At 43.5% G+C, this 27,053-nt stretch overlaps 1 protein-coding gene across 1 annotated transcript in view; it reads right to left on the bottom strand.

Annotated features, from left to right (window-relative positions):
• Window positions 1-27,053, bottom strand: part of SHISA9 (shisa family member 9) — a 628,900-nt gene that overhangs the window by 86,058 nt on the left and 515,789 nt on the right. The gene's annotated exons all lie outside the window — the stretch shown is intronic.

Here is a 27,053-nt window from a genome sequence, read left to right as displayed (position 1 = left end):
GATTCATAGTATACTTGCATAGAGTCCTCCTGGCAACGAGAGCGCAATCAATGACATTCGCTGCTGGGCCTAGCGCTTCTGCACTGCTGCTGACCAGCTTCTGCTGGCTTTTAGGAGAGAACAGAGGGGGAAATATATCTTATTTGTCTTGGATAGTCTTAAAGCGCACATGAGCTGATCCCTATTCATTGCCAGACATTGTGCTACATCTTTTGCAAGTCTTCTGCACTTTTCATACATAGACTTTTTTTTTCACTGCATTGGTGTGTGTGCAATGCATGTACTGTACAGTTGAATTAAGACATTTACATACACTTATTCATTAAAACTCATCGTATAGCCCCTCTACAGATTTGTACTAACAAACTATGACAATGGCATACCTTTTCTACTTTGTGAAGGACAGAAATATTTTTTTTTACCAAAAATGTTCAAAGAAACATTGTTCACTCTTTTGACTATAAGGCTATTCCAATGGGTCATACATTTTTGTACACTCTGGTACTATTTTGTAATATTGTCTTTAATTGTTTGATTTGAGTCAAATGTTGGTAGCCTTCCACAAGCCTACAATAAGTTGTGGAAATGTTGTCCCATTCTTCCCGACAGAACTGTGAAGTCTATATTCATTGAGGGGACTACCATGTGAGGGGGATTAATGGTGCAATCTGATCACCTCCTTTCTTACGCCTTACTGATTTAAATGGTGTGGAAAGCCAATAAAAGTTTTTAATGAAATGTTTTATTTATACCTGGTTTAATATTTGTTTTTTATATTATTTAGAAATCCGGGGTTTTTTAATCCACATTCCAATATCTGGCGGGGATCGCCTGATGCTGCATACATGTGCTCGCCGTCCCCAGTTGCTTGAGCAACCGGCTAAAAAAAGCACAGACCTTCACCTCTAAATACTTACTGTCGAGCCTCCAGCGACATCTAGCAGCCTTTCTGCAGCTCCTATCGGGCTCCTAACTGCTTTACGGCGTCTTCCATGCACAAAATTCAAGGTGTCACCTGACCCAAATGCACGGCACGGGAAAGCCGCTAGGAGCCCACTAGGAGCTGCAGAAGGGGGCACAAGATCATGTAGAATACACTAGGGAAGGGAACACCCTGCCAACGGCTTACATCTTAGGTCTTTGTTCTTCTGTAATACTCTATATTATGCACCAATTTATGGTGGAATAAATTCAACCAATCGCTACTATAGAACTTGAAGTAAAAGACATGTTTTATTTTTTGCTATTAAAGGGGGCAGTAGATTGCTACAAGATCTTTCCCCTTGCCTGCTTCTGCTCCATGGTCATGTGCATGTTTTAATCTATGGATACCATTTATCTCTTATACACACGGGATCTGAAGTGGGTAGCTCATTAAGTCCCCTTGTAACGATTGTGGGATATCTCCGTGTTCAGCGCACAAAGATGTGCGCTGACACTGCGGAGGTCCTCCACAAGCGTGTCAAGATACTAGAACCCAGCTTTTGGTGCAAGCACCAGTAGAGGGAAAATTCCTGTCGGCAGATGGCGCTGGGGAGTGCAGAGGAACCAATCCTCTGTACCTCCACAAATGCCAGACAGGAATTTGTACGAAGCGCAGAACGCAATCGCAAGAGAGGCGATTGCGAATGAGATTGAGCAAAGGGATAGGTTGTATGTGTGTGCGCCAATCTAGTCGCCACCCCGCGACCGCGCACACACAACAGCAGATACGAAACAGGAACGCGATCGCGAGAGGTGCGATCGCCAGACGTGACACAAGGCAGATCAGAATAGAATACGAGGGTAGCAAAGGCACAGCAAATACAATGAGAATATACGGAAAATAATAAACGCTAGCTAACCGCGAACACCGCACTCATTCGCAACAGTGCACGCGGTTATGCGCGGTCTCCACGTGATAAGCACAATAGAGACAAGCACGCCTAACTAACCATCAACAGACAAACACGAAACAAAGAACGTGAACGCTTGCTTAACGGTTACCTCATCGAGCCTACAGCAAGCGCCCGTATCAGACAAGACAGACAAACGAGAAACAGGAACTAGGCAGAAAGGATCCACCGCTCTTCCGCCAGAGCAAGTGTGATCCAAGCAGGAACACAGATCAGAAAGATCCACAGCCGCTAACGCTAGCGGCTAGTGCGATCTAAACAAGACAGATCAGATGAGGTAGCCGGTAGCAACCGCTGCTCCAGCTTACACTCCAGGAACTCAGATCAGAAGGATCCACAGCCGCTACCGCTAGAGGCTAGTGAGATCCAAACAAGACAGAGCGATTCGCTATCAACCGCCGCTGGTGACAGCGCAATCGCGACAGACAAGACAAGACAGAATAGGCAGTACAAATTATACACAAACTGACTGCACTAACTAGGAATGCAAGGAGCACTCCCCAAGAATTAACTATACTAAGATAGCAGTGGCTGACACTCCAGGTGAGTCCAGCAGGAACAAACCTCTATGAGCAGCGAAGCATTGTGGGACACACATACTACTTATAGTACACGCCTCCAATGAATGTGGCCAGGCAATTTGCATGACAACGTATGCAAATTCCTCAGCAAGCACAAGCTGCAAAACTGACAGAAGGTCTACTTTCCAGAGTCCTGCAGCATGCAGACCTGAATAATGATCAAAAGGCTGCCTGCCTGCGCAGGCAGCTGAGCGGATCGTTACAGTACCCCCCCCTCTAGGGACGAATTCCAGACGTCTTTCAAAACTGGCGTTACCAAAAAACTCTAACTGAAGACTCATGAAGGTCGGGGCAGCCCGACAAGGTCCAATTCCAGAGTCAGTCCACCCGAAACCGACCTCATCGGAGACAGAAGCCACCGAAACATGCCCATCAGTACTACCAGTCTTAGCGTAACACCCATCAGGACTGTGGATACCAGAGAAAAAGCCATCGACACCCTCCAGACAATACCCACCACCTTCCAAGGAGCGTCCGAAAATACCAAACCTGCCACAATACCTGTTCGAAGTGTCCCTTACAACACAAAAGCCACCATTGATCTTATCCAGGGGACCAAGCAAAATCTCTCCCGGAATCTCCCAGAACCTTTTGAAGCTCCACAGAGATCCCAAGAGGGCAGAACAATCACCAGGCTCACATGGAGAATTACCAAGAACCCCCATGGAACCAATGACAATTCCGGATTCAGAATTACGAGGACACCCATCAAGATCAAGACTTTCAGGGACCACTTCTGGGCATGCAAGCAGGCAGGCTAAATCAGAGCATGTCTCCACCGAGGAAGCATCTGAGTACGCTGGTAACCGAGGCACACTTGGGCTTTCTGGGTCACAGAGCACACTGGGGTACACCAGCACAGGAGAAACCTCAGTACATGTCGGGGAACTGCCAGCCTCAGAGTCCGGCACGACAAGACCAAAACCAGTACCGGACAGAGAATCATCATGAGTGGAGGTCACAGGCACTGGACTTTCACAAGAAGACTCGGATACAAATTCAGAAATTTCTGTGACAATAATATCATCATTGACTACATATGAGTGAAGCTCCATCAGAGCTGAAAAGGTAGCCAGCAAGGCAGCAATGCCTACGGAAGAGGGTAACACCTCAGAAGGACTCGGGGGGCAGGAGACATCTCCTACAAGTTCTGCACCCTTTGGGAGGAACTCGGAGACCTCCAGAACATCTTTTTTCAAGTTTTCTCGGAAGGATTCTGAACTATCCATGTTACAGGGCAAAACTGGAACTTTATTTTGTGGACAGGGCAGATGTCCCAGGAATGGTTCCACCATAACCTGAGACTGGATCTCATCATCATGAGGGGAATGTACAGGTATATTTACTGGAACACACACTGACTCCCTAAATTCATTCTCACTGTACCCAGAATTCTGTGTGGCAGTCAAACTAGCTTGTAACTCCAAAACTGCAGAAAAACAGGTGAGTATAGTGGCAATACCTAGACGAGCCTCTAGGGACACTGCAGGAGACTCTAAACAAGCAGAACAAGAAAGGGACTCACAAATGTCAGTGTGATTGGACATCATATTGTTATTCATGGTACAGGGCAGGCTCAGAGAAACTTTCTCTGGACCCAGCAGAGATGTTTCAGAGTCAGATTCGCAAAACCGAAGCGCTGTCTCACTCTTAGATTCGGCTAACAATGTCAAATCCGAGGAGCCAGAACGCAAAACCTGCGAATCCAAGATCGCTTTAGGTTGTGAAACTGACGCTTCCATAGCGCAAATCTCCGCGATCTGCGGAGCAGACTGCAAGGCATCTAGGGTCGAAACACTGGAGCAATTGTCCCCAGGCAACAGGCCCTTACAGGTGTGAACAGGGTGAGACAGAGACTCATCTGCAGAAGAAATAGCGACATCAACAGAATAAACTTTATTAGGCATATTAATTTCACTTTTGATGCTGCATAGTTTAGGAATTTTTCCCATAGCAGGATCATAGATGGAAGATCTTAAAGATCTGTTCTTAGATGACAAGGGATCCCACATATCTTTGAGAAAACTGGCACATTCATGTTGATCACAATCTGCAGGAACATCTGAGAAACAGGCATTACATCGCATAGATTCAAACTTCACGCAATCAGGAGAGAATCTTTCAAGATTCGCACAAGAATCAACCACAGTAGTGCACCCATTCATGTCAGGTCGCACAATATCTAGACTCACATGCTTTACCCCAGAAAGGCAGGAACAATCATCCGATAACGATGTCTCTTTATTGAAGTCAATTGATTGGTGTGTGTGCAATTCATCCAAAATCGTCTGCCACACATAAGTCACCGGATTCACAAAACATTCATCACACTCATCAGAGTCAATCAAAGCGTACACCGAATCAAGACAAGCATAAAGAATCTCTGCGCTTTTTGCGATGTAAAAATCGCAAAACGCCTTCCAATCAATCTCGAACTCCTCAATTAATGCTCCAATATCCCATGGAGAAAATGGGGGTTCAAACAACTCGGTTTCCAAGAAACCCTCATAAGGGTTGGGGTCAGGAACATGCAAAGACTTTCTCACTCCTTTAATATAGAAAATAATTCTGCCTATCAAAGGATCCACAAATGCCCTTTCTTGGGGTAATGAAACCTGAGACTGAGAAATTTCAGACTTTACAGAAACAATTTTTTTATTTGTAGTTGCTATGGGCAACGGATTTTTCAGCTGAGAAGTCTTCCTTTTTTTCCTGCTTTTAGTCCTTGCTGCTTTAGGTGGCTGCTGTTTAGACACAGGGGAATAGTTACTGCATTCATTTTCAAACTGAATGGTTTTGCATGAAGTAGGTAGAGCAGCTGACTCATTAGCAACTACACACTCATACAGGGCAGGTGGCAAGCAAGGCAACTCAAACCAGTAGGAGAATGTAAATGTAAGAAACTGATATAGATTATCATTCCAAGAATTGTCTTGCAAGATTTCATGAGCCCATACAAACAGATCGTCTTTCAAAAGCACATAAGCTAATTGGAGAGCAGACGTGGACGGATCAGTAATTTGAAAAGTAGGATTCAGACAAAATTTTACGCATTCAGAGAGAAAATCCTCTTTCGTCTCTGAATTTAATATTTTGAAACTCTTAAAGACACAGGAACCATACTCAGCAAAATCGTACAAATCAGAAATTCCCTCTACACTGGGGTTTTGGGTTGGGCTGCTCATAATGTAACGATTGTGGGATATCTCCGTGTTCAGCGCACAAAGATGTGCGCTGACACTGCGGAGGTCCTCCACAAGCGTGTCAAGATACTAGAACCCAGCTTTTGGTGCAAGCACCAGTAGAGGGAAAATTCCTGTCGGCAGATGGCGCTGGGGAGTGCAGAGGAACCAATCCTCTGTACCTCCACAAATGCCAGACAGGAATTTGTACGAAGCGCAGAACGCAATCGCAAGAGAGGCGATTGCGAATGAGATTGAGCAAAGGGATAGGTTGTATGTGTGTGCGCCAATCTAGTCGCCACCCCGCGACCGCGCACACACAACAGCAGATACGAAACAGGAACGCGATCGCGAGAGGTGCGATCGCCAGACGTGACACAAGGCAGATCAGAATAGAATACGAGGGTAGCAAAGGCACAGCAAATACAATGAGAATATACGGAAAATAATAAACGCTAGCTAACCGCGAACACCGCACTCATTCGCAACAGTGCACGCGGTTATGCGCGGTCTCCACGTGATAAGCACAATAGAGACAAGCACGCCTAACTAACCATCAACAGACAAACACGAAACAAAGAACGTGAACGCTTGCTTAACGGTTACCTCATCGAGCCTACAGCAAGCGCCCGTATCAGACAAGACAGACAAACGAGAAACAGGAACTAGGCAGAAAGGATCCACCGCTCTTCCGCCAGAGCAAGTGTGATCCAAGCAGGAACACAGATCAGAAAGATCCACAGCCGCTAACGCTAGCGGCTAGTGCGATCTAAACAAGACAGATCAGATGAGGTAGCCGGTAGCAACCGCTGCTCCAGCTTACACTCCAGGAACTCAGATCAGAAGGATCCACAGCCGCTACCGCTAGAGGCTAGTGAGATCCAAACAAGACAGAGCGATTCGCTATCAACCGCCGCTGGTGACAGCGCAATCGCGACAGACAAGACAAGACAGAATAGGCAGTACAAATTATACACAAACTGACTGCACTAACTAGGAATGCAAGGAGCACTCCCCAAGAATTAACTATACTAAGATAGCAGTGGCTGACACTCCAGGTGAGTCCAGCAGGAACAAACCTCTATGAGCAGCGAAGCATTGTGGGACACACATACTACTTATAGTACACGCCTCCAATGAATGTGGCCAGGCAATTTGCATGACAACGTATGCAAATTCCTCAGCAAGCACAAGCTGCAAAACTGACAGAAGGTCTACTTTCCAGAGTCCTGCAGCATGCAGACCTGAATAATGATCAAAAGGCTGCCTGCCTGCGCAGGCAGCTGAGCGGATCGTTACACCCCTGTTCCTTCATTATTAAAACAAAATGATCAATGCATTGAAAGGTTTACTCAACTAATGCTTAAGCACAGCTTGTAATTATCATTCAGCATGCATGTTTTCTTTATTGATTCTGTAAATGAATTTCTGTTTAGCATGCAGTGCTGAGTGATTACTACAGTCCCAGAAAAGCTTAGTTTACTGGCTTCTGATGCATCAGATACTGTTAGCAATGTTGCAGGGGTGACAACAGCTCCATGGAAACTGTTGTGAATAGTGAAGATGTTACAGTAAGACATTCATGGCAAGGAAAAAAAAACCTTGAATAATTTGATTTCTGTAGTGTATTCATGACTGAAATCTAGATATTAACCTTTAGACCTGTTGCTTAAGCCTCTTAATCAAGATGCAAATCTCCACAGCTTGATATATGAACCTTCATATTTTCTCCCCTGCTAAGTACTTTTAACATTTTTCAATGTTGCAGCGTAAAGAGCAGTACATACAATAACCGGAGCTCTATTGAGCAGTGTGTGTTAATGAAGCAAAAATAACATTTTAGAGCAACCCCTCATTTCCTATCAGCAGCATTGGCCATTACAGTGAAATTAGTATGTAGGAGAGGCATTTGCATCAGCGGGGTCACTAATTATTTAATATACAATATGCTGTAAATAACACCCTTACATGTTTACAAATTCACAGTAGATCGTACAGTGTGGCTTACAAAATACAAGGTGTTAGCTGTTATTTACAAATGAATCACAGCACGCATGCTGCACAGGAAATAATGTAACTGATGGAGCTCTGCTAGAAACACGCGGTGTATAAATATACGATACGTCAATGTCTCTCAGCTACCAGACTGGTGAAATGTTCCTCTAAAATACCATTTATGGTAGATTATTAACCACTTGCGGACCAGGTACGTTGAATCAATGTCCAGCAGGTGGTGCTACCGTTCTGACCGGACGTTGATTCAACGTCCGCGCTAACAAACCGTCCTGACGCGATCGTGCGCACCCGGAGGGGCAGATTAAGCTGTCATATGACAGCTGGCATCTCCCCCGAGTGATCAGCAGCCATCGCGTATGGCTGCTGATCACGTGATCACTACGATCGCCGGCGGATCGTAGTGATTACTTTGACAGCGGCGGTAGCAGTAGGGAAAAAAGAGGATCCACTCACCTTCTTGCCGTTCCAGCAATCATCGGCGCCCCCCTCTGCTCTGGCCGGCATCTCTGCTCCGTCTGACATCAGCGCCGGGTTCCGGCTTGATGACATCATCAAGCTGCGACCCGGACCTGAGCGTCATTTGGAGCAGAGATGCCGGCTGGAGAAGAGGTGGCTACTGCGGCTCATCGCTGGAGCCTGGAAGGTGAGTGAAAGCTGCCAGCTACAGGGGGGACACCTGCCTCCATGGGGGACACCATGCCCAGCCAGCCACAGATGGGATCCGGCCGCCCGACCCCCCCAACACGCCCCCCCCCTCCATGCAAATTGCCCTGGTCCTTAAGGGGGGTTAGGCAGCCAGTCCCGAAGTGGTTAGGAAGTCAACAAAAAAATAAACACGCTGGCTTCTCCTGTGACATTTCATGATGTCGCTAGGGCTGGTACCAAAGATCTTTAATGCCTCCTGTTTATATGAAGCAGCATACTGTCAATCAGCCATTGCTTATTTCATTGAAACTGCTCCCAAATATGTGGTGAGAGTCCGATAGGGTAAATTAGGGTGGAATCAGAAAGAACCCTTCAATAAATAAAATAGTTTCCAGATATTCCATTCCCCATTAGGGGTTTGGAAGAGTTTATTAAAGAGGAACTGTAGTGAAAAGGGGGGGAACAATGTAAAAATCAATACATTACAAAGTTAGAAGTTAAGAAGAGCGATCAAGAAATGATTGATATTTGCCATGTAAGTTGTTCATATTGTTTGATCCAGACTGCACATAATACACTTTACTACTGGCAGACAGCACCAACTGCCATATTTATAACCACACCCTCTAACAATGTGATAGGCTAAAAGGTTGTTTTTTTTTATAGTATTACATGTGTAAAGAGGGAGATACTGATTGCTTGGCAGTTGGAAGCTGTTATTTCCCACAATGTAACAAGGCTCACAGACATAAAACTGTCAGGACCTAGGTGCTGACATCACACTGTGGGAGGGGTTTTACCACAATATTAGCCATACAGACCCCTTAAAGAGGAACACCAGTGAAAATAATGTAATAAAAAAGTGCTTCATTTTTACAATAATTATGAATAAATGATTTAGTCAGTGTTTGCCCATTGTAAAATCTTTTAAATCCCTGATTTACATTCTGACATTTATTACATGGTGACATTTTTACTGTTGGCAGGTGATGTAGCTGCTGCATGCTTTTTTGGCAGTTGGAAACAGCTGTAAACAGCTATTTCCCACAATGTAACAAGGTTCACAGACAGGGAACTGCCAGGAGTATTACAGTCCTCCGAGTTTCTTCTGGGAGGGGTTTCACCACAATATCAGTCATACAGCGCCCCCTGATGGTCTGTTTGTGAAAAGGAATAGATTTCTCATTTAAAAGGGGGTATCAGCTACTGATTGGGATAAAGTTCAATTCTTGGTCGGAGTTTTTCTTTAATGATCTATTAGAGAAAAGGTAAAGATTTCTCATGGGAAAAGGGGTATTAGATATTGATTGGATTGAAGGTCAATCCTTGGTTACAGTTCCTCTTTAACTATTCCTGAATTGGCTTAAAATAAGAAAGCCTAACACTTTAACTTAAAAAAAAATAGACATTTACAACAAAAATGCCCTACATCAGAATCTACATTTGATTCTATGTTCTAATCACTGTAATCAGAGATCTTATTAAAATCTGAATTGACGAGCCCCCAAAAGGCCATCTACACTCCTGCATAACTACCAAGAGCCCTGGCATAAGCATTTTTGAAATTCTGAACTGGGATCAGCTGTTCGTCCTTCACATGGATAAAGACGCGTTGTAAGGCAGAATGTATCCCCCCCCCCCCCTTTCAAAAACAGCAACTCTTATTTTCTAAAAAGCAAGAAACAAATTATAATAATAAAACTAGTGTTGGAAAGTGTTTGTACTGTTGCTAGTCAAGTGGTTAGCAGACTGGTTAACAGATGTCAGCTTTTTGATGGTTCTCTGGGACCTAGCAAATTGGTCCCTACATGCAAGATGTTGAGAAAATCAGCACATTGTATCCTTTATTTTACAGGATGTCCCAGATGTAACTAATGTGTGAGATGGAAAAAAGTGAAGCTTGCACTGTGATGATAATGCACCAGCTCACTCACACAGATTTGCAGTAGTCAAAGAAAGAGAATGTGGCTTTGAGATCTTGCAGCATCCGCTTTATTCTCCCAATGTTGCACTAAGTGACTTTTTCTTTTTCCCAAATGAAAGAAATTTTTTTTCCTGAAGTAGAAAAGCGGTTCAAGGAAACCTAAAGTACAATGGGATGCGAAAGTTTGGACAAAGTTGTTAAACGTCATGATGTTCTCGTATAAATCGTTGGTTGTTACAATAAAAAATGTCAGTTAAATATATCATATAGGAGACATACACTATGATATTTGAGAAGTGAAATGAAGTTTATTGCATTTACAGAAAGTGTGCAATAATTGTTTAAATAAAATTAGGCAGGTGCATAAATTTGGGTACTGTTGTCATTTTATTGATTACAAAACTTTTAGAACTAATTATTGGAACTCAAATTTGCTTGGTAAGCTCATTGACCCCGACCTATATACACAAGCGAATCAAATTATAAGAAAGAGTATTTAAGGGGGTCAAATGTAAGTTTCCCTGCTCTGTTAAATTTCTCTGAAGAGTAGCAACATGGGGGTCTCAAAACAACTCTCAAATGACCTGATGACATAGATTGTCACCATCATGGTTTAGGGGAACGATACAGAAAGCTGTCTCAGAGCTTTCAGCTGTCTGTTTCCACAGTTAGGAACATATTGAGGAAATGGAAGACCACAGGCTCAGTTCAAGTTAAGGCTCGAGGTGGCAGACCAGAAAAATCTCGGAAAAACAGAAGCGACGAATGGTGAGAACAGTCAAAGTCAACCCACAGACCAACGCCAAAGACCTACAACATCATCTTGCTGCAGATGGAGTCATTGTGCATCGTTTAACCATTCTGCACATTTTACACAAGGAGATGCTGTATGCAGAGGAAGCCTTTTTTCTGCCCACAGCACAAACAGAGCCGCTTGAGGTATGCTAAAGCACATTTGGACAAGCCAGCTTAATTTTGGAATAAGGTGCTGTGGACTGATGAAACTAAAATTGAGTTATTTGGGCATAACAAGGGGCGTTAAGCATGGAGGAAAACAAACACAGCATTCCAAGATAAACACCTGCTACCTACAGTAAACTATGGTGGTGGTTCCATCATGCTGTGGGGCTGTGTGGCCAGTGCAGGGACTGGGAATCGTGTCAAAGTTGAGGGACACATGGATTCCAATCAGTATCAGCAGATTCTTGAGACCAATGTCAGTGACAAAGCTGAAGCTGCACCGGGGCTGGATCTTTCAACAAGACAACGACCCTAAACATTGCTAAAAATCCACTAAGGCATTCATGCAGAGGAACACGTACAATGTTCTGGAATGGCCATTTTAATCCCCAGACCTGACTATAATTGAAAATCTGTGGTGTGAGTTAAAGAGAGATGTCCATGCTCAGAAGCCATCAAACCTAAATGAACTAGAGATGTTTTGTAAAGAGGAATGATCCAAAATGCCTTCAACCAGAATTCAGACTCTCATTTGTACCTACAGGAAGTGTTTACAGGCTGTAATTTCTGCAAAAAGGAGGATCTACTAAACATTTATTTCATTTCTTTTTGTGGTGCTCAAATTTATGCACCTGCCTAATTGTGTTTAAACAATTATTGCACGCTTTCTGTAAATCCAATAAACTTCATTTCACTTCCCAAATATCACTGTGTGTGTCTCCTAACTGACGTTTTTTATTGTAACAACCAACGATTTATACAGGAAAACCTTGACAATTAGCAACGTTGCCCAAATTTTTGAATCCAACTGTAATTCAAAAAAGCCAGTTTAACTTACCTGGGGCTACCACCAGCCCCCTGCAGTCCCCCTGTGCCGGTGCCGGGACTAACCAATCCCCCGGTCTCCGCAGCAGCCCAGTTTTGCTTTCAGTGACTCAGCCAGTCGATGGCCGGCCACTGCGCCTGCACTGCCCTGGCCACACATGTCCTTGATCGCGCTCCCGTTGCCAGGAGCACCCTGCGCATGAAAAGAATTAGAATTTTCTCATACTGCACATGTGCAGGATGCTCCCAGTGGCGGGAGCAGGATCGAAAATGCGCACAGCCAGGGCTATGCAGATGCAGTGCCCATCGCAAAAAAAGAAAACTGGGTTGCTGCGGGGGATCGGAGAAGTAGTTTGTTCAGAAGCAGGCACAAGGTGACTGGAGGGGGCCGGTAGAAAACCCAGGTAAGTTAAACTGGCTTTTTTTTTTATTATTCGGAGTGTGAAGAAACACTGGGAAAAATTTGTAAATCCGGATAGGGATTACATAGAGACGTATTAACAACTACAAATCAAATAAAAAACTTTTTGTCAATTTTTTAAAGTTGATAATTTAAACTTTGTGATACCCCCTTGTATATAAGCCAATGTATAAATAACTAGTTTAGGTTCACTGGTCTACACTTAAAGAGACACTGAAGCGAAAAAAAATATGATATAATGAATTGGTTGTGTACTATGAATAATTACTAGATGATTAGCAGCAAAGAAAATATTCTCATATTTTTATTTTTTAGGTATATAGTGTTTTTTCTAACATTGCATCATTCTATAATATGTGCAGATTACACAACACTCAGCATTCAAAATGATTCTTTCAGAGCAGTCTGTGAACTAATGACCTCTCCTCTGTCAGAGAAAAAGGAATTTGGTTAGTAACAGTTGAGATAATAAAAGTCAGATAACAGCCCTCTCCACGACTTTTAAAGTCGTAGAGCTTAATGGCTTTTTTCCATTTAGATAACAACTGGAGTTTCTTAACTCTTCCTGTACTGGAAACAATTAGACGGATGTATCTGATCTTAATGTTTTATTTCTTAGCTGTACTACACATACAAATCATAATATCATAATTTTTTTTTCGCTTCAGTGTCTCTTTAAATAAGCATAAGAGCAAACATTTTTCAACACACTGTCTTTGCCTGTCTACATCAGAAATGACTTCCTCATTAAGATTGGCGGGACACCTAACACGGCATTCCATAACAAGAGATATTTGCTTTTACGGCACAACAGTGTAGAGTGGCTCTGCCCCTCTACCCTCTAGACATAAACTGCAATTTAACAAGAAATACATTTCACAATTTTTTATTTATTTTTTAAATAACGTAAGTAGAATTTTCAGTCAGCCTTTTTTGTTAATGTATTTGAAGGATAGCTGTACTAAACACATGCAGTATCCTATTCCAAGTGATTAACAACCGAAAATTACTAATTAATAATACATAAGTATTTACATCCCCTAAAATGTATAGCATTTTATGGGAGAAAATAATGTAAATTAAATAATTATTAAAAGTGTACATTTAGTAATAAAAGTATGAAATGCATAAACCATATACGGTAAGTAAATAATATGATAAAAGTTATAACACAAGTATCAGGTCCACTCATTGGGTCCGTGACATCACACTCACACCCTCTCCACCATGCCATACAACATTTTCTTTGCTTCTACAAAGTGAGCTGTTATGAGACATTTTGCACCCAATTTGACACCTTTTTTTGTCACTAGATGACAATTCCCTAATTTTCACACAAAACTTTTAAAACACTTGGAAAATTATTAAGATGTTGCATATTTGCCCCGTATGGTACAAATAAAGAGGTTCAAAAATCTAACATATGCCTATTTAAGTAAATTATATTTTTTAAGTATAATCAGATAATAAGCATTACAGCCCTAATTTTTGCCCTAAGTACTGATAACTTTGAATGTCAGAATCTCAATATATATAAATATAATAAAAAATCTATAAAAACTAAAGATATTTTACTCTATGCATCACCTTTCTATGTACAGTATGTAATACCCAACAGGAAAAACTAAACATCAGCCATGGACCAGCCATTGGCCATGTCCGCAAAAAAAACTAGAAGAAACTCCCAGTTACTTTTATAACTGAAATCAAGTTGGACTTTTTGTAAGTAAAGAGAATGTATTAAAGTTTTATTTCAGCTTTTCTTCAGTTGCAGTACAAGAGGAAAGTAACGTGATTAATTCCTTTTTAAAAGTGCTGAATCTCTGGAGAGATTTGAAAGTTGGAGTTTGTGCTGTACAGAGGATTTAAACCTTCTTAAAGGAAAGCCCCTGGCTTCAGAGATTGTTTTGTTTTGGGTTTCTGACTAATAATTTATTAAGCTTCAACATAGCTGCCAGAGCTTCCACATATTATTTTCCAGTAACATTTCAGCTCCTAAAGACATAAATATTACAAGAAAAAAAGATACTGCATCACTTAATATGAAATTTTTTTTAATGAGCTATTAACCTCCCTGGCGGTTTATTTATTTTGCCAGGGAGGCTGAAATGGGGTTTTTTTTAAATTAAAAAAAAAATATTTCATGCAGCCAACTGAAAGTTGGCTGCATGAAAGCCCACTAGAGGGCGCTCCGGAAGCGTACTTTCGATCGCCTCCGGCAATCGAAAGTAACAAGATAGGCCGCAATGAGTGGCCTATCTTGTTTCGCTTTCCTCGTCGCCATGGCGACGAGCGGAGTGACGTCATGGACGTCAGTCGACGTCCTGACGTCAGAGCCGCCCGATCCAGCCCCTAGCGCCGGCCGGAACTGTTTGTTCCGGCTGCGCTGGGCTCGGGCGGCTGGGGGGACCCTCTTTCGCCGCTGCACGCGGCGGATCGCCGCGGAGCGGCGGCGATCGGGCAGCACACGCGGCTGGCAAAGTGCCGGCTGCGTGTGCTGCTTTTTTCAGATTGCAAATCGGCCCAGCAGGGCCTGAGCGGCGACCTCCGGCGGCATACCCCGAGCTCAGCTCGGGATTACCGCCAAGGAGGTTAAACACAGCAAAATACTGTATATGGAATGTACGTTATGTTATCAGTAGATCAATGCATTCTACTTTAAGTATAGAACTGCAAGTAAGGCAACAAGTTTACGCTATCTCTAACCTACACCATGTCCATGGGGACTAAAAAAAACCCACAACAATTAAAGCAGTACTGTAGTAGGAGGAAGTAAAGTGTTCTGGGCACTCAAGGAGTATAGAACTCAAAAGTTAGTTAATTCAAAATTATACTGATGTTAGCAAAAGTCAATACTAGATTTGGTAAATACACAGCAACACCACAACCAAGGCAAGTAATAAAACTAGTGTGCTCATGGATAAAACAATTTGGATTATACAATCTTACCAAGTCTATATAATATGAGGGTCTACATACAGTACATGCTCAGACCATATATAATCTTTTTTTTTTATATTGTACAGTCGTATCGTTAATGGTCTCCTCCTTATTGCATCTTAGTGATATCACTTTTAACATTGGAAGTGGTTTAGCTGTATATTTTTCAGGTCTAGTATTGACAATTCTTACTATTTGTGCATGTATTTCTCAATAAACTAATGTTTATATTCTCTTCTCCTTTTGCACTCAAAATTATTTACTCATAACTAGTTACAAGAGCACATGAAAGAAAACATAAGGAACCAGAATAGTTTATTGCGAATGGACAAGGCATGAGTATTTAGTTTTTGTATAGTACAGAAAAAAAGAAGTGGTTAAACTATGGCAGTTGTCATTTATGAATGAGATTATAGAGGCTGTGCAATAAAACAATGTGACCTTTATTGAGAAGTGGGCCTTAACATTTTCATTCATGCTCATAAGGTTTCCCATAAGAATCTCTTTAAGCCTTTAATGTCTTAAGCACTTGATTGCTACCCAAAAATACTACTTGAGCTACCCCTGAGGCTGTAACCCTAAACTGAGGTATTGGTTTTCAGACATTTTTGTAGGTTGTATTATAAACCTTTGTCATCTGACAGACCTCTGTAGAGGTCCAAACGTTGGCAGGAAGCTAGCCAAATTAGCCATATTCAAATAAGAGTAGAGTTTTCAACCTTTGGGTAGACAACTGGAAAATATCTGGCTAACTTTTGACTCCAGCCCGGTTCTGATGAACTCAGCTTCTGTCTGGATTATTTGTAGACCACATAACTGCCAAAAGTCAAATAATTCTTTACATCTACTACCACTTTTTACTGTACAAAAAAGCAACAAGGCAAACCTCGAGTCAAAAAACAAATGCTTATCTAAGAAGAGGAAAGCATTAAAATCCTGTAGTAGCTCCCATGTATTCCTCACCTCCGCCTCCACTCACTGGGACTCTCTGGAAGAGCTGGGCTATTCTCCTCTACATGCACAAGTGCGGAAGTGCCTACACAGTAGCATAGAGCCGCTTGTGCAAGAGCAGCCCCAACTTATTGTACTCATCCAAACGCACTATGGCCATGCAGGCCCGCCCTACACTTTTTGCCGCCTGAGGCAATTTTCAAAGTAATCGCCGCCGCCCCCCGTCCCCCCCCCAAGCCGTGGGTGTGGGGGGGCCGCTCGAGCTGGAGGGGATAGCGGGCAGGAAGGGGGTATTGGGCCTAGCGGCGGGGAGGAGGGTGGTACCCCCCCTCCCTTGCCTGGGTCCCCCATCCTCCGCTCCCCTCCAGCTTTAAAAAGTTCCTTGCTGGCTGCAGCTATGTGTAAGAGGCAACAGGCGGGGATTACTCACCTCTTCCTCGTTCCAGGCCAACGTGTGCTCCACTGACGTCACTTCCTGCGGCGTAGCAGGAAGTGGCATCAGTGGAGCGCATGCTGACCTGGAACGAGGAAGAGGTGAGTAATCCCCGCCCGTTGCCTATTACAAATAGCTGCAGCCAGCACTGAACTTTTTAAAGCTGGAGGGGAGCGGAGGACGGGGGACCCAGGCGAGGGAGGGGGGGTCCGACCCCCCTCCCCGCCGCTAGGCCCAATACCCCCTTCCTGCCCGCTATCCCCTCCAGCTCGGGCGGCCCCCCACACACATGGACGGGCGGGTGCCGCCCCCCCAGAAGTGCCGCCTGAGGGCCGGCCCTGTGGCCATGCATGAAGAGGGGCACAGCCCGGATCTTCAATTCGACAAGCCCTTGTTGGATTTATTTGGGGGGGGGGCTTTGAGTGGCAACAGACCTAGACGCTTCCTTCTTCTTTGGTAAATATTGGCTTTTTTACCAAAGAATTGCCTTGGGTACACTTAGGCTGCTTACACACTAAGACGTTACAGGCGCACGTTAGTGCGCCTGTAACGCTCCCCCAACGCACAGCAATGTAACACAAGTGGGCTGTTCACACAGCCCACGTTGCGTTACATGTAACGCTGCACGGTCTCCGGAAAGTGCAGCATGCTACGGCGTTACAGCGGCTATAGCCGCGTTAGACTGTTTGCACATGCGCAGTGGGGGGTGGAGAGGAGGCGGGGAGAGCCAGCTACAGTAGCCGCGCACATGGCTACTTAATATTCACTGCACTGGCGGCCGCTGATTGGCCGGCGGGACCACGTGATGCGGAGTGTCTCGCTCCGCATCACGTGGTCCCGCTGGCCAATCAGCGCCACTCTGGGAGACATAATAGGAATCGAGCCGCCTAACGCGGCTCACTCTACCGTCCTCACTTGCAGCACTATACGTTGTGTTAGGTGCACGTTATGCGACCTTAACGTAGTATCTAACGCAACGTCTTGGTGTGCAAGTAGCCTAAAATGACATTTCTCCTTATGTTTGATAGATAAACAATTGCAACTACTACTACTACTTAGCGCATTGCAGCCAACAATCTTACTACTTCTGTTCAATATAGCTTTAAGATTCGATTTCCTATTTTCATTCAGAAAACACATTATTCTGTTCCTGGAAAAGCAATTTACTTGTGGGGAATCTCTCTGAGGATCTCAAGGCTTACACTTAACCCAAATAGCATGCGGTAAACATGGCAAACATAAGATCATGTAAAGCATGTTAACGTTTTCCAATAATTTGAATATTATTTAGCAATATTAATATTAATTCAAATTATAGACACTAAGATTAGCCCTAGCACAGTACGGAGTACAATTAAAAATCCTGTTGATCCATAAAGTGTGCACTTGTGTCAGGCATGCATGCATTTCCTCTACTCCAATTACCTCAACATTAACAGCTATCTCTCTGGTCACTGGGGGAATACACAGATTAAAAATGAAAATGTACACTTGAAAGAGAAGTCAGGTCTTCTTCATGGGTTATACTAATTTTTATTTCCTGCCAAAAATAAAGTAGATATCAAAAGCTCAGGTTTTAGCATGGGAAACAAAAGCTTGTAGGTTTTAGTCACACAGAAACACTGATATGAGTCAGCTTATCAGGTCACCAGGGACTAATGACTAGGGATGACTAATGAGAGGCAAATAATTTCTCCTTGTATTCAAAATTCATGTAACTTATATTAATTCCGAAGGGAGGGGGGGGGGGGGGAGAGGCACCCAAAGGTAATTAAACAATTAAAAACTATTTTAAAAGGAGAGGTAGAGATTGGCGTACCTCTCCTGTTCTTATAATAACGACTCAAAGGAAGTTTAAAAAGTTTGTTGCACAAATAGGGTCCGACAACCCGCTTTGTGGGTGTACCCCACTTCCTTAGGTCAATAATACCCCCAAAAAGTGCCAAGTGTCTATAATGACAAGACTCTAGCACCTCAGACCTGTCATTATAGCAACCCAGCAATTTTAGGGGAATTATTGACCTGAGGAAGAAGAAAACGCCCACAAAATGCATTGCCTGACCCTACTACTGTGCAATAAACATTTTGAACTTCCTTTGAGTTGCTACAGGAGAGTTAAGCCAACCACTACCTCTCATTTTAAAACTGATTTTAATTGTTTTTTTTTGGGGGGGGGGGGGGACCTCTACCCTTCAGTATTAGTGTTTTACACCTTTGTTGGGAGGTTGTTTATTTTAACCAAGTCCCCTTTGGGGCCAGCTGAATCATCAGGAGCATGGCCAGTGGGGATCCTCACAAACCCAAGCAGTGCCTTGAATACCTCCACAAGTTTTATTGGTGGTTGCATCTTTATTGCAACCAGTAAAGACTGAGTAATCCTCTTTACCTAAGCAGCTTTCTTATATTTTGACATACTACACTTTTCACATCCACCCAAATGCTGGAATGTGACATCAAATATGTTCACCTAGGATGGATGTAATGGTAGATCAGTGTGTAATTGCAGTGACCAATGTATCAGAACAGGTAATTAGGACTGCCACCTCCCTGCACTAATCTGCCCGTTGGGAGAGGAGAGTGATGGAGGAATAAAGGACATGCTGGTGATGACATTTGAGTGGAGTGAGAATTCACAAAGGAGCAAGAAAGCATTGGGGAGCATAGTGGCTGCACTAGAACATAATAAATTTGGTGGTGGAACAAACATACAGGTATGCAAGAAGCATTATGGGGAACATAATGTTTAAACAGGGAATGCAAGGAAGCATGGGGGACATAAAGGCTGCAGAAGCAGCAAAAGGAAGCATGGAGAGTTTTAACACTCTTCTAAAACTGGTTAAACATGTATCAACCAGTGATGAAGAGGACATTCTGCAACTCATCAACTTTTCCCCTAATTCATCAAAGGCTGTTTTAAAAAAAACGAAAAAAAAAAGTCAGGAAAATATAGCATTTGGTATTTTAGACTTTTTTTTTCGCTAATTTATCAAGATTTTTACAGGTGCAGTAGAAGTTAGGTAATTTACCGAAACCCATGGCTTCCATTCACAAAAACCTGTTTGGAAACAGCATAAGAGTGTGGAGTTATCTCTGTTTTGTTACATGCTGTTCAGTGCAGTTATGACATTACCAGGGCCGGGACAAGGTCCACCACCAACAGAGGCTGAGCTGCCCAAGTGCACCCCCCTCCCCCCCATCGGCCACAACTATGTCACTGTGCAGTGTCATTCCTGTAAGTCCATGTTCTTATCAGTACTGGGAGTGGAGGGGGTAGGGAGAAGTACAGGCTTTACAGACTGCCTCCCTGACTTCCAGCGCACAGGTTCAGGATGGAGGAAGGGGCGCAGGGCTGCTCTCTCTTACATACACACACACACACACACCTCACATGCCTCTCCCCTTCCCCTTAGAATTCCATTCTCCATCAGCCAGCCATGTTTGACTGGGTTGGCTTCCGGGGGGAGCAGCTGGATGACACCACTGACAAAAGTCAGTGAAGAAGAGTTAAAAAAACAAGCAAACTTGCAGACCAGCTGAGTGCCCTTACTGGTGTGCTAGGAACTGTCTAAAAATCTTAGCTTACAAAACTATGTATGACTTCTTATCAGATGCAGTCTTTAGAACCACTGTGCATAAAGCTTTTTCTCTCCCTCCCTTACTTGTATCTCTCAGGACAGGGGGAAAAAAAACCTTTTTTTCTGGACTGCCTGTGGAATGAAATATCTTTGAAAGCGCCCCATCCTGACCAGGGATGAGCAGAAACTATGCCAGTGCGAATTTATGCATTGTAGTTTGCATCTATGCATCGTAGTTCGTAGGTGAAGTTTCAAAACTACGCTTATGAATTTACGCATAGCAAAGTACCACTACGCGTAGCTTATGCCCACTATGCATAGTTAACATGTGTATGTGAACTACGAATGCGTTACTTGCGTCTAGTTTTCCGCGTGCGGTTGCATGCTTACAAATTTACGCATTGGAAAGGGGAAGGTACGCATAGAAGAGTTACTGGTATAAGCAATTAATGAATTAATGCGTAACATTTTCTGCATACGGGCATAAGCATCCGCATACACTACGCTTCGCACTACGCGTAATTGCGTATTCGAAATGCATTCGAAGCCAATACTTGATTTCGAAGCCGTAGTTTGGCAGAGCGTAATTGCGTAAAACTAGGTGTAGTTCCAGCATAGCGAAGTTGGCTGACTACGACCATCCCTGATCCTGACCTGATGACCTGCCGCTCAGAGGCCGGAGCCTCTTCTGCCTCTGTATCGTCCCGGCCCTGGACATTACAATAGAAAGAGGCATCCCCGACATCCCTTTAGAATGTACATGTTTGTTATACTGCCTCTGCTCCCTCTGAATCTGTCCATAAGTCTTTCTTAACATTTTATTTAATTGCCACAGCTTACATGGACTCCAAGATACATTGCACATGCCATGCTTAGGTGATTTCCCTACTTGCTCCTCCGCATCCTCAAACAGGATCCTAAAGGGTTAAACGTCTGAAGGGCTCCAGAGGAAAAGCTTGACCCTCCCAAGATGGTGTTGCAGCCTATCAGCTTCCTATCAGCGGATTTGCAGGAGACAAAGGCTGTTTCTATTGGCTCTCTGCTTCTGTCAGGCATAGGTAATCCCTCTCTGCTTCTGTGAGTCACTGCTCCTGCACAGTCTCCACACAGTTTCCAACAGACCTGCCGGTAATCATCAAACATGTTACTGGGCTTTACTGCATGCAGTAATCTTGATGAATTGACATTTGCTGACATTTGTAGAGGTGTTTTACCACATAAGTCAGTAATTTACCTGACTGCTTGGTAATTTCTGCTTGCCATGCGGTAACAGCCTTGATGAATTGACATTTTACAAAATGCTCATAAAAATCAGCTGTTTTCCGCATTTCTGAATGCCGTAATGCTTGATGAATTGAAGCCTAAGTTTCTTCACCACTCACAGTTCGTAAGCAGGAAAATCCTTCTAACACACACATCTCCATGGACCCAGGAAGAGATAGACATTTAGATTATTAAGCCATTAGCTGCACATATTAAGCCATTAGCTGCACATCTACTGGTTAATAAACTAACAGCTAGAGGCTACATTCCGACCCCTCCCAATATGAGTGGAAAACTGTCTTAACCACTTGAGGACCCAGCCTTTACCCCCCCCCCCCCCCTTAAGGACCAGCGCTGCTTTTTATGATCTGTGCTGGGTGGGCTCTGCAGCCCCAAGCACAGATCAGGTTGCATGCAGAGCGATCAGATCGCCCCCCTTTTTTCCCCCCTATGGGGATGATGTGCAGGGGGGGTCTGATCGCTCCTGCCGGCTGGCATGTTGAGGGGGGGGGCACCTCAAAGCCCTCTTCCGCGGCAAAATTCCTCCCCTCCCTCTCCTTCCTCTCACCCCTGGTGATCGGGACTGCACAGGACGCTATCCGTCCTGTGCAGCCTGTGACAGGATGTCCTCTGTCACATGGCGGCGATCCCCGGCCACTGATTTGCCAGGGATCACCGATCTGCCTTACGGCGCTGCTGCGCAGCAGCGCCATTCAATGTAAACAAAGGAGACAAACGTCTCCTGCGTGTACATTTAGTCTGCGAGCCGCGATCAGATCTAACAGGAAACGGCCGCTCGCGCGAGCGGCTTTTCCTGATTAATTAGGGAGGCACCTGGCGACGCAGATGTGCGTCGCTGGTCCTCCAGCTACCACTTTGCCGCCGCACGGTATGAGTGTGCGGTCGGCAAGTGGTTAAAATACCGTACTTTTATTTTCTCATTACAAGTCACTAACAATTGTCACTGTCAACAGAAATATGAGACCTCCATTTATACCATTTTATATTTCCCTAAACAAACATATTCACTGGTTTGAGTATATGAGTATTTTACCAAATGGGATACTTAAATATATTGAATCAAAATGTATTGTTTTTATCCTTAGTATCATTATAATCCTTAGCATCATCATCACCATCCTCTGCAGCATCATTACTATTACTCAGCAGCCAAGGGGAAGAACACCATATTGGGAAAATAACTGTAAGTGAAGCCTCCTTAGGAAATAAACCACACACAGCCTAGTTAAAGGACCACTATGGGACACTCGCCAGACAATTCTTCAAAATGGTATGCGACTGTCATAGCGGATTGTGTAAACTATAACACATGTATTATTGTCATTTGACAATGCAACAGCATTCCCCATCAGTACTCCCAGAGGTATTAGGGGATGTGTGTCACAGACTTTTCATTTGGCCACATGAATCTCAGTAGTGAAGCATTTTTTATACAGTACATGTTTAGTTATGCCCTCTCAGAGTTGAAGGCTGTATCATTTTAGTTTCTTAAATGTGATTTTAATTTGATAAAAGATGCCTTTGGAATCCTGATGCTGTTACTTGACTGTGATCCCCCTGCAGTAAAAGACAAAATCATGATAACCGTGTACAGTACTGTAACGGATAGAGGAGAGTGATTTATCATATTGCTGAAATAAAATCTGATACAGCTTCGTGCTCAAGGTCACAGCCAAGGCAGGGATGTTTCATTTTGTACTTTTTGTGTTACTTTAGACACTCAATCATTCTGTTCATTTAGCATGACATCCCTAGGTATTCATGCGTGAGGTTTGCCATCCACAATCCTTATACAGTATGCTTGGCCTGATCTGTGCATTGTTCTAGAACAACAGAAAATTACATTAGCATTATAACTGACACAAACTCACAGTGATTCTACACCAATGTCTACTCTACATTATTACATTGTGCTTTACCTATAATTATTTTGCATCTGCTCTTTAAAATGAAGCTAAAAGGGCATATACCGTACTAATTAAACCTGAATCCTTGCAATACCTCACTATAATTGTTGAAATACTTGTTAAGTGCTTATATTTCCCTATGAACATCCCGTTAGGTCCAGAAATATATGGATGTTCACGCAAGTGTTGGGATTTCACCTGTTTAATAAAAAATACTCAAATGACAGTTATATGATGAAATGGACATAAAGTACAGACTCTCGGCTTTAATTTGAAGGTTCACGTCCAAATCGGAGGAAGGTATCCCAAGGTGACTGCCTTGCTTTTTCTATACTGACCTAAACAATTTTCCATCCCTTCCCCAAACAAAACCTTCCAGAACAGAGACTAGCGGTCTCACTACTTAGCTGGCAGAGAGGCTGGCCAGAGGTTTTAAATACCTGGACATAACAATAAATGGGAGAGAGTTGGGAGAAGGACACCTGAAGAACCTCATGCTTGGGCAGAGTCCTCCCTGGGACCTGGACTCTCCTGTTGCTTGGACTTGATGCTGCTATAACCTCAAGCCAACTGCTGCACATCCTGAGTATATATGCCTATTATTGCTGATGTGTGTTGGTCCCCAAAACAGTGTTTAGTCTCGGCGGTAATGTACGGATTGGCACAGGGGACTTTTGTCCCCTCAGCCAATCTCCCCCTGCTCTCGGTAACAGCACGATCGCAGGCATCTGCCCGCACGATCGCCTGCAAACCCCCCAAACTGCAGGGACGTGACTAGCGCATCCCAGCGGCTCCAGCAGCTGCCGCTGCAGACGTGCAACTCACGTCCGCGCAACATAAATGGTTAATTAAATGTTCTTTACTTGGCTGTATTCCGACACATGTTGTTTGTAAACATCCTTGGATTTTGATAGCCAATGGGAGAACAGGAGAATATCCCACCCCTTTATTGTAAACAAAATCTGCAGTTGATGGGAGACCCTTGTGCTTGGACGTGAACCTGCACTGACCTAAAATGAATTGACCACTTTGAAGATGGTAATGCCTGTAAAATATGCCCTGTAACACATTACCAATACTAGCAGGGGCGTAGGAATAGGGGGTGCAGAGGTAGCGGCCGCATCGGGGCCCTTGGGACAGAGGGGCCCCGAAGGGCCCTCCCTCAATTACAGTATTAGCTCTCTATTAGTCCTGTGCTCCTAATAATCACTTCTAATAGATACTTTGAATGGTAGTAATCATTAACAAACTGTTCCCCATCCCCTTCTTGCACCTCTGACACTGTAGTTGCCATTGGCAGGTTTTGGTGCGTCGTATCAATTGTTATGTATAGAGTGCTAGGGGGGCCCCATTGTAAAACTTGCATCGGGGCCCACAGCTCCTTAGCTACGCCACTGAATACTAGCCAGTGCAAGTTCAATATTAAGGATGTAAAATTTAATTTCAAATATCTCATGCAATTTTATAAATAGATCCCTATAAATATTTTTGGGACATGAAGTTTAATTTTAGCATTTACTGGTACTCATTGTGTCATTTAATAAGTAAGCATTACTTGTGTTATGGCACAGTTAACGTGAAAAGTTTAAAAACAGATCTTGTTACACGAACAGTGTCTTTGCTTATAAAAATTTATTTCCATGCTGCTTTTATTATTGCTTTTTTTTAAAATATTTGGAAAGACATGACTTTTGTATAAAGATAATGAGACCAGGCACAACTCTATTTTCTATTATGGGCAGCCATATACCTGGGACAAAAGGGCTGCTAAATCATCCCTATACTCCAGGCTGTCACTTCATTGCAAGAACAGACAACATTAAATGGCATGCTATAGACACTTGTCAGTGCTACTGTCACTTATCTATCATCTATCTGATGCCTGCTATAATGAAAAGCCTCTCAGAGCTTCAAGCATGAGTGAGAAAAGTAATTTAAAGGCTTGAGCTGGCCTACAATGAAATCTGGGTATACAGGTTACATACCTAGAGACAGATTATGGAAGGCATATCCCAACTCCAGGTACAATATGAAATATACTTTCTGAAATTCTAGGGGGCACAGTGCTGAATTTCCGTAAGGGCCATATATGCTAAAGCCTAACCCTTTATCAGCCAAATAAAGTAAAACTGTATTTGGCTGCAGGGCTGAATTTTTCCTGCCGCTGGGAAAGTGTGCTTTCTCCAGCCTGGTAGGCTCGGCAAGATATGCAGAGTGGGCAACAGGGAGCTTTTTTAGTTACCTGTCCGGATGGCTAAAACGACTTCGTCCTCCACTGCGGCGGTCATGTAATCTCGACATGATATGACATGTGATCAGGATTCAGGAGACTGTGTCAGCATTACAGTGCCACCCGTTGGTGGAAGAGGGGTGATGGAAGAGTGTCTGGGTGGCGTTGTAATGCTGACACTGTCTCTTGGATACCGATCACGTCATATCATGTGATCGGATGTGATCGGGACCCAGAAGACCTGTTGGAAGTTCAGAGCCATGGCTGGAGGATGACAAAAAGCCATCTGGAACAGGTAACTATAACTGATCCCTGCCACCCGCATTTGGCTGCACTAGGCAGCCAGACGAGATGTGCCAACAGAGGTTTATGTTGCACAGCAGCTTTCTAAGGAAAAAAAATTGTTTGAAGCTGCTAATGGGTTAAAGAAATACTCCAAATGGAGGCTGAAAGCTGTAAACGTAAAAGGGGACTGCACCTAAAATGGGGGTTACTGCTGCTGCACATGCAGAGGGGGGCAGCTACATATAGAAACAACAAGCAGGACAGAGAACTCAACTTAGCGCTCGGTATATGGAAAACAGGGGTGAGCGAGAGCACCTGCAGCAGTTACGTGAGCATTTTCTCAAACTTCTGGTGGTTTCATGAATATCGGTGAACCAGTTTTGCAAAAATGCATTGAAGTCAATGATGTTGACTTTACTATCATGTTCCTATCATAACTTTAAAATCAATTTTCTCAAAAACGACTAGGCCTTTTTGAAAGTTCTTTTTTAAGTTGTTCCCCGATATTCTCCCTAGCATACCTAGCAAAAAATGATTACCATATAACCCACTAAAGTCAGAGCCATTGACTGCAATGCAAGTTCACAAAAATTCATCCAAAATCAGCAAAATATAACATGTCAATTTTAAGTGAAAGGCCGGCAATTTTGCTGAAAGGTTCAGTAAGCGTATTCAGCCCGATTTGCAGTGTGATCAAACTTTCAAATCTCGCTTGTGCATCCCTTATGGAAAATATGGGACTGTTGCAAACGGAAAAGGGGAGGTATATACAGGGCAAACAATTCCTTTAGGAAAAACTGGGTAATTGCCTAGGTCTTCAGAAGGCATAGGTGTCCCCAAATCTCCCATATTTCAAATGTGTCATTATGAAGGTGCACACACCAGGTCTCACCTTTAACCACTTGAGGAGCGCAGTGTTAACCCCCCCTAAAGACCATGTCTTGTATTTTTCAATAACATTCCTTATTCATTTATTTTCTATTCCCCTGCCAGCCAATC

Source organism: Hyperolius riggenbachi, chromosome 7 (genome assembly GCF_040937935.1).
Source record: "Hyperolius riggenbachi isolate aHypRig1 chromosome 7, aHypRig1.pri, whole genome shotgun sequence".
NCBI classification, from domain to species: domain Eukaryota; kingdom Metazoa; phylum Chordata; class Amphibia; order Anura; family Hyperoliidae; genus Hyperolius; species Hyperolius riggenbachi.
The sequence above is the reverse complement of the archived record's forward strand: the minus strand, read 5'-3'. Positions and strand labels throughout refer to the sequence as shown.